The sequence below is a fragment of the Meriones unguiculatus genome, assembly GCF_030254825.1.
Source record: "Meriones unguiculatus strain TT.TT164.6M chromosome 13 unlocalized genomic scaffold, Bangor_MerUng_6.1 Chr13_unordered_Scaffold_65, whole genome shotgun sequence".
NCBI lineage: Eukaryota > Metazoa > Chordata > Mammalia > Rodentia > Muridae > Meriones > Meriones unguiculatus.
Genome location: NW_026843670.1, coordinates 132,871 through 140,165, shown reverse-complemented (window position 1 = coordinate 140,165; position 7,295 = coordinate 132,871). Strand labels below are relative to the sequence as shown.

The 7,295-nt window shown below is 47.7% G+C and overlaps 1 pseudogene; it reads left to right on the top strand.

Annotated features, from left to right (window-relative positions):
- Positions 1-3,756: 3,756 nt before the first annotated feature.
- Positions 3,757-4,622, top strand: LOC132651391 (pro-adrenomedullin-like; annotated as a pseudogene).
- The last annotated feature ends 2,673 nt before the right edge of the window (positions 4,623-7,295 follow it).

Below are 7,295 nucleotides of genomic sequence, written 5' to 3'. Positions count from 1 at the left end.
TAGTAATGGGAAGAGGGACTGCCTCTGACATAAACTTATTGGCCTGCTCTTTGATCACCTCCCCTGATGGAGGAGCAGCCTTACCAGGCCACAGAAGAAGACAATACAGCCACTCCTGATGAGATATGATAGACTAAGATCAGAAGGAAAGAGAGGGGAACCTCCCCTATCAATGGGCTTGGGAAGGAGCATGCATGAAGAAGGAGAAAGGAAGGTGGAATTAGGAGGGGAGAGGGGTTATAGGAAGATACAAAGTGAATAAAGTGTAGTTAATAAAAGTTAAAAAAATAAAAAATATTTAACATAAAAAAATAAATAATAAAAAAATTCTTGAGCACACACACAAAAGGTGGAATTTCATTAAGCAGGATATTTTTTTTTCCTTTTTGTTTTCTTGCCAGGAAAAGTTTGAATATGTTTCTCCCCTCTCCTTTTTTTTGTTCCTGTCCCCTTCCACTCCTGCCTTCCTTGCTCAGTGTGAATTTACAAACATTGCACTTGAATGGATGCAATTCTGATTCTGCGAAAGCATTGCCAAAAGGACCCCTGAAGCCTCACTTCTAAACCTTGAACCCCAAATGCATTCTAGCTATTTTTTTTTTCTTGCACTGGTGATGCAACTCATTTTCTGGGGGGGGTAGATATCCAGACATGGTGAATTCCTCATCTACCCCTCCCCTTTCCCCATGCTTATGTCCTTTAGCACTTTGGGAAGCACATTGACAGAGGTTCCCCACCCATGCAAACCACAATCATACATGTGCTTTCTAAGATTTTCTAACAATTTTTTTCTAGTTTCCAGTCTGTTATCTTGCCTAAAAAATAATCAGCTTGGTTCTCAGGTGACAATCTCTTAAGTGCAGCCAGGCTAATAAGGCAAGTGTCAAAGCACTCAGATGGGTATTCTTCGCACATTGCCAGTAAACTGGCACAGACCCAGGAGCCCAGCGGAGTCAAGCCTTCCCCATTTGGGTTCAGTTCACTTCCTTATTGAAGCCACCTAAGGCTCAAAAAAAAGTTTGAGGGATTGAAGGTGTAGCTCAGTTGATAAGAGGCAGAGCAGAAGGATCAGACATTCAAGGTCATCTTATAGCTCTTTAGTTTCAGGCCAGACTAGGCTACAGAGAACCCTATCCAAATAATAATAATATTAATAACCACAATACGTTTTATCTAAGAGCATATTTGGCGATCATTGTTCGAAGCCAGAGCTAACCTCAAGTCACCTACTTTCCTCAGAGAGGAAGCAAGGAGGCAACGAGGTCCGGCCTGGCAGGACTTTCTGCACATAGAACCCTCAAGATTGGTAGAGGCTGGAGAGAGGAGTTCAGCTTATGAGACATATCCTGGCTGTGAGCCAACATCTGGCTGTCCTTGACTTGTATAGACTGGCCCAGGGAAATGAAAGTAAGACCTGATGTGGCTCAGGCCCAGATGGAAATTCATGACAGGTAGGTCACATCCTCAGAGAGACTGACAGAGGGTGCATTGACAGTTAATCCAGCGATGAAGTGAAAGGAAGGGCGAAGAAAGGACAGAAGCCAGACAATCTATAGTGAAGATGGTGCAGACAAACCACCACCTTAGTGGGGCTGCTGCATTGACTGTCATGGGACCCAGAAGGCCCTAACGAGGGCCAGTTCATCAAGATGTAGCCCTTTCTATATCCATATCTCAAGCCCTACCAGAAGCAGAACCTGGAATCTGTCCCCTGCCCCAGGTGGAACTCAGAACTCCTCTTCTAGGAAGATTCCCAGAATAAGTAACCTCAGTGCAGCCATTTATCCCCTTGGTTCAAAGTTCATGGTTTATTCTGGAGAGTGATAACTGGGCTGAGCCAGCAGTGCTCAACCCAGGCCTTGCTTTGAGCAATGTCCATGGGACACAGTGGCCAACTGGCTTTGTGTGTGGTCTCAGATCTGGTAGGAATGTTGGAGATCTGCTGGCCAGGATATGAATCAGACAGAGCTTATCTGTGTCCAGATCACTAAGACTTGAGGCTAGCAGCTGGGTAGATCATATCTTTAACTTCAGGGACCTTCTAGGAAACTTGCCTGCAGAGCTATGCCTTGTTTCCCTATTTGGCTCTAGAAGGGAAGAAAGTGAACTCAAGGATCCATGAAGATTACAAATCAGAGGCAAAAGTGTTTGAGCTGATTCATCATGAATTAGCACATACCTCTGGGTGGGGGCAAGAATTTTCTTCTTCACCCTTGATGAGAATGTTGACCCCAGCCAGAAAAAATACAGCCCTCTCACCCACAGCGCTGTCTTTCAAGTTTGGGCTCTAAAGCTTCCCACCTTTAGTATGACTGGGCAATATACTTCCAATCTTTGAACTTTACTTTGATACATGAGAACCCCAGTTCGGGAGCATGTATAAGATCAAAAGAGACAGCAAGAAGCACACATGTAGTACTAGTGTTCTCCCTGTCAGTCAATCCTTATGTTTGCAAATGGGTGAATGAAGGTAGGCCAATTCTCAGGTCACAGCCTTATAAGGATATAGCATTATGAGGAAAACAGAACTATCTGTCTTCCTAATTTTGGCTATTCCTGTATTTCCAAATAGGAATGTGAGTTCTCAATCTTCAGATAACTACCCTCTCCAAACCCTAATTTTCAATTCAGCTGTTTCCAGCTTTGCCCTTATTATGAAATCTTGCTAGCCAGGACCTAACCCTTCCAGGTATACTCTGCATGAAGAGGTAGGGATCAAGGCTCAGCCAGGTGCTAAGCTGGCAGGGGGCAAGGCCCATTTGAGGCCACAGCTCCCCAAGCCTAAGGTCTAGGTTAGCCACGTGTCCCGCCTGTCCCCCAGTTCTTGCAGCTCTATCCTGAAAGCGCAGACCAGCACCCTGGGGTGTAGTCTCTCAAGGAAAAGGATTCCTCTAACCCAAATTGTTCTGGCTTTCTTTTCCTTCTCACTGCATGAGCCCTAAGCCAGGAAATAGGGCAGCGGAAGTCCTGCACCAGTCTAATCTCTCGACACCGATCTCCGAGATGCCTGGCCACAAGGGACCTCTACCCTTACCCCTATACCCACAGGCAAGCTTCTGGGCAGGCCTTATCTTAGAAGCCAGAACGCTGGAGGAAAGAGAAGCCTCCAGGGCAGAGCAGGCCCTGACAGCCCCTTAGTGTATAAAATGCTGGGGCTGGCTTTGGCTGTTCAGTGGTTTATTGGGGACACTAGGCAGGAGAGCTCCAGCGTTACCGCTCCTGGTGTCTCATCGCAGTGAGTCTTGGACTTGGGGGTTTTGCCAGGTTCAGCCAGACATCTCAAACTTTCTCCTATTGCTTGACAACTTACTCCTTCAGCAGATAGGGACCACTGTTCTCCAGCGTGTTGGGGAGTGGGGTGTGGCTTTGCCAAATCCCCAAAGCTTGGAGACCTGGACAAGTGGATCCCACAGGGATCCACTGTAGAGCACACCTCATGTCCCAGGTCTAACTCATGCACCCTGCTCTATCTCACCTGAAATCTGTGGGCCAGGATCCTAGGACTTGAGTTGGAGACCTCTGGAAGCCTGGCACTCTGGCTTCCTTTGCTTTGCTTGTCACCAACCTGACCAGCCCAAAAGCCTCTGGGTGCCTCTCTGCTCCAAGAAGAGAAAATCAGCAGAACCAGGCAGAGCGCCGCCAAGATGCTCCCCCTCCTGCCACTGCCCTTCCTTCTGCTCCAGGGCTGTGCAGCTGGCCCGTTTGAAAACCCTCAGCTTCTTACTCCTTTCCAGGGTATCTGAGCATCTGCACAGAATGAAGCTGGTTTCCATCATCCTGATGTTTCTGGGTTCACTCGCCTTTCTAGGCGTGGATGCTGCACAGCCAGAGGATGTGTCCTTGCAGTGAGTTTGGGGCAGTGCTTTCTTCAGTCCTAATACATGGCAGTCATGGAACAATGAGTGATGGCCTGGAGGGGTTAGAAGGAAGTGGAGATGGGAGCTGGCCGGGACATCACTTGAACTCTAGCCAAACACACCTGCTTGTGTTTTCTAGGTGGGATAAGCTGGCACTAAGTAGTGGAGAGATGGAACTGCAGGCATCCAGCAGCGATTCCTCAGAACTCACTGGTGGGGAGACAGTTCCTATGGAGACTTTTGTTCTGGACCAGGAGAAGGAGAGCACATCTAAAACTCCACAAGCCAGGTAACTACACCCTCTGCAGAGGATGTGCCCTTTCGACTACCCAGGCCCCGGGAGGATTGTCCAGGCCAGACTGCAGCTCTGGTGGAGGGAGCAGGTCCCAGGTCCCTCAGGTTCTGTTTGGCCCTGGTCCGAGGTGCTTAGGGCCAAAGCCCTGGTTGGTTAAGTTTCAAGTGTCCTTCCTTCTCTGCAGCACTCCAAGCTCAGCCCACTTTCGAGTCAAACGCTACCGCAAGATGATGAACCCTGGCTCCCACAACTCTCGATGCCGCTTTGGGACCTGCATGTTGCAGAAATTGGCCCAACAGATCTACCAGTTGACAGACAAAAGGAAGGACCCTGTTGCCCCCAAAAACAAGATCGGCCCTCAAGGCTATGGCCGTTGATGCCGGCGTTCCCTGCCGGAGGTCCTCCAGGCCCCGTCTGTGATGTCCTCCCAAGAGCAGACACAGGCAACCGCAGCCTCCGGGACCCACTGAGTCATCCCTAAGCGCTTTAGGATTTAGTTAAGGGTGGCAGCATTGAACAGTTGGGGTACTTTCCCTTTGGCACCTGCTTTGCACCAGGGAGGACTGAGACAAACCTGCAGAGATCTGCCTGGCTGCCCCTAACGGAGGTAGAGGAACCCAAGATCAAGCCAGGCTCACCACACACACTGAGAAGTACAGACTGTTACTCTTCGGGCAGGGTTCTGAGCCGCTGCCTAGCCTGCTCACAAACTGGTTTCTCACGGGGAAAATAAGCCTCATTACTACTTGAACTTTCCAAAACCCAGTGAGTAAAAGTGCAATGCTTGTTATACAAAAGTAACTGTCATATTTAAGTTTGTTTGTATCAAGAGGTGCTTTTCTTATAACTTCAAATATGTAGAGATATTTTTGTACATTATATATTGCATTAAGGGCATTTTAAAGGAAATTATATTGTCACCATCCCCTACTTTAAGAAGTGAAGGTCTCAGCGAGCTATAAGATTGTTTGGTTGAGTATGTGTGAGTGTGTGTGTGTGTAAAGAGGAGAGCGCCTGATTACCACCTGTGGAAGAAGAAAAGACATTATGTCTCTTATAATCTATTTACTTAAAATATGTGACCTGGGAAAAAGCAAACCAATAAACTGTCTCAATGCTGATTCATTTTCAGTTCATGCATCTAAGGAAGGGTGGTCTTGGTTTGGGTTGGCCTGTGGGTGCTGGTGTCTTGCTTCTTGTTTTGGGAAGACAGAACTTCAGTGTGGGTGTAAGCCAACATTTCTTTACACGGCTTTATCTGTCACGAGTTCTGTTGTCCATATGGGTGTACACAGCGCGTGTCCTGGGTTCACCACCTTGCGTGGCGGCCAGACCAGGAGAGATAGGGTGAGCCCCAGTAGGTAGGCAAGCATGGGCTTCTCAGATTGCCCAATACACTCCCAATTTTATGGGGGTTGCTCACCGAACCTGAGCTAAGGCATTCTTTGGAGACTTTCTAAGTAGAGAGTTTATGCTGCAGCTGCAGGTATTAAATAGCTACTCAGGCAAAGCCAGCAAAATGTTCTCAAGTCTCTGAGAAACTCTCAGCTAGGAGCCCAAGTCCTCACTAGACCCTAGCATCCATGAGTGGGGCTGTATCACCCTCTGCTGTTTGTCACACATGGTCCCTGAGAGTGGTGGACAGTTTAATAAGTGCAGTTTAATAAGTTCTCCTATGTGGGAGTCAGCACATAGCCTTAATGAAAGAAGAAAGAAAGAAAAAAAAAAGCAGTTTGCAGATGCCAACTGCCCCCCCCCCCCCGCAACTGCATGATGGCTTGCTGTGCCAGGATAGTTACTGGATGCCCTCATGCTGTGCAGCGAGCAGCTGCTGGCCAGAGACCAAAAGACAGACAGACAGACGTGCAGCCAGAATTGTGCGCCTCTGAGGGCCTGAGACCTTCAATGTTCCTTCTCCCCCTCCAGGCACCTCTTCCTTTCTCTTTCCCAAGTCTTTTTCATGCTCCCTTCCCTTGCCTCTCTCTCCCTTTCCTTTGTCCTTGCTTTCTGTCACCTCCAGAGCAGGTGAGGAGTGCTAGATTCTAAGCTTGAAGGCCAGGTGGCGCCATATACATGCCTACGTAGTAGGCTGTGTATTGTCTTGATCAGCCAATCCTGGAAGATCAATTATTGTGCTTTCCTGAAAGATTTACTGGCCATTTGAACACTCTGAGTTGCTTGTGTCTCTAGCTAGTATAGAATATCTGGAAGCTCTTTGGTTTGAAGGATGGAAGTGTCTGAGAATGGCATTAAAGAGTCTAGCTAAGGGGCAGGATCTTTTCTTCCTTGCAGAAGAAGAGAATTATACACAATGAAAATAACTGGGCCTGGGTCTGAGTCTACACACAACCTGATAGAGGCAGCTCATGCTTCAGAAGAAAGTAGCCTACATAGCATGTAGAATGTCCCCACAAGGCTTCAATTGTTGACCCCTTGATATAGGTAGTATCAGTCCCATCCAGTTCCATGCCCTATTTGATCTTAACAATTTCATGAGGCTCCCAGTGAGAGAAGATCATAAATTCAGCAACAGACCATCCTGGCCCCAAGTACTTCTTGCTAAGCAGTAACTCAGAACTGTGCCAGGCACTGAAGAGGCACAAGGCATGTATGCAAGAAGAAATGACTAGAAGCTCCAATCCTGTGCCAGTGGGTTCACGGTGGTCTGAAGGGCCTATGGAAACTGACAAGAGCAAAGACTACTTTGGCCTCATTGACAGTGGCCCAAGCCTCTCACTCATTTCCAAAGTTTGTCCCATAGCCACAGAGACATCCAGCCAAAACCTCACTCTGGCAGAACTTCAACTTACCAGACAAAGTTGCCAAAGACAGGTTGGGCACCAGCTTAGGGGCAGCTGCAAGCAGCGAACAGGCATCTAGCCTTCATCTGAGGGATTCTTATGACTTCAGGGAATTCAAGGCAAGTATAAGCACTGTGGTTCAGCTGCTCAACTAAAGTCTTTCCCATTGCTAAACCTGTGACTTGAGACATTTCGGAGGAGACAGAGACCCTCTTATGACCAGCCTGGTACAGTATTTGGGATTAACTAAAGGTCATCACAAAGCCTTGGACCCTACTCTGGAAGATGTTCAACTGACTTTATGGATATATATCCATCTCTATACAACAGCATTTTCATTTC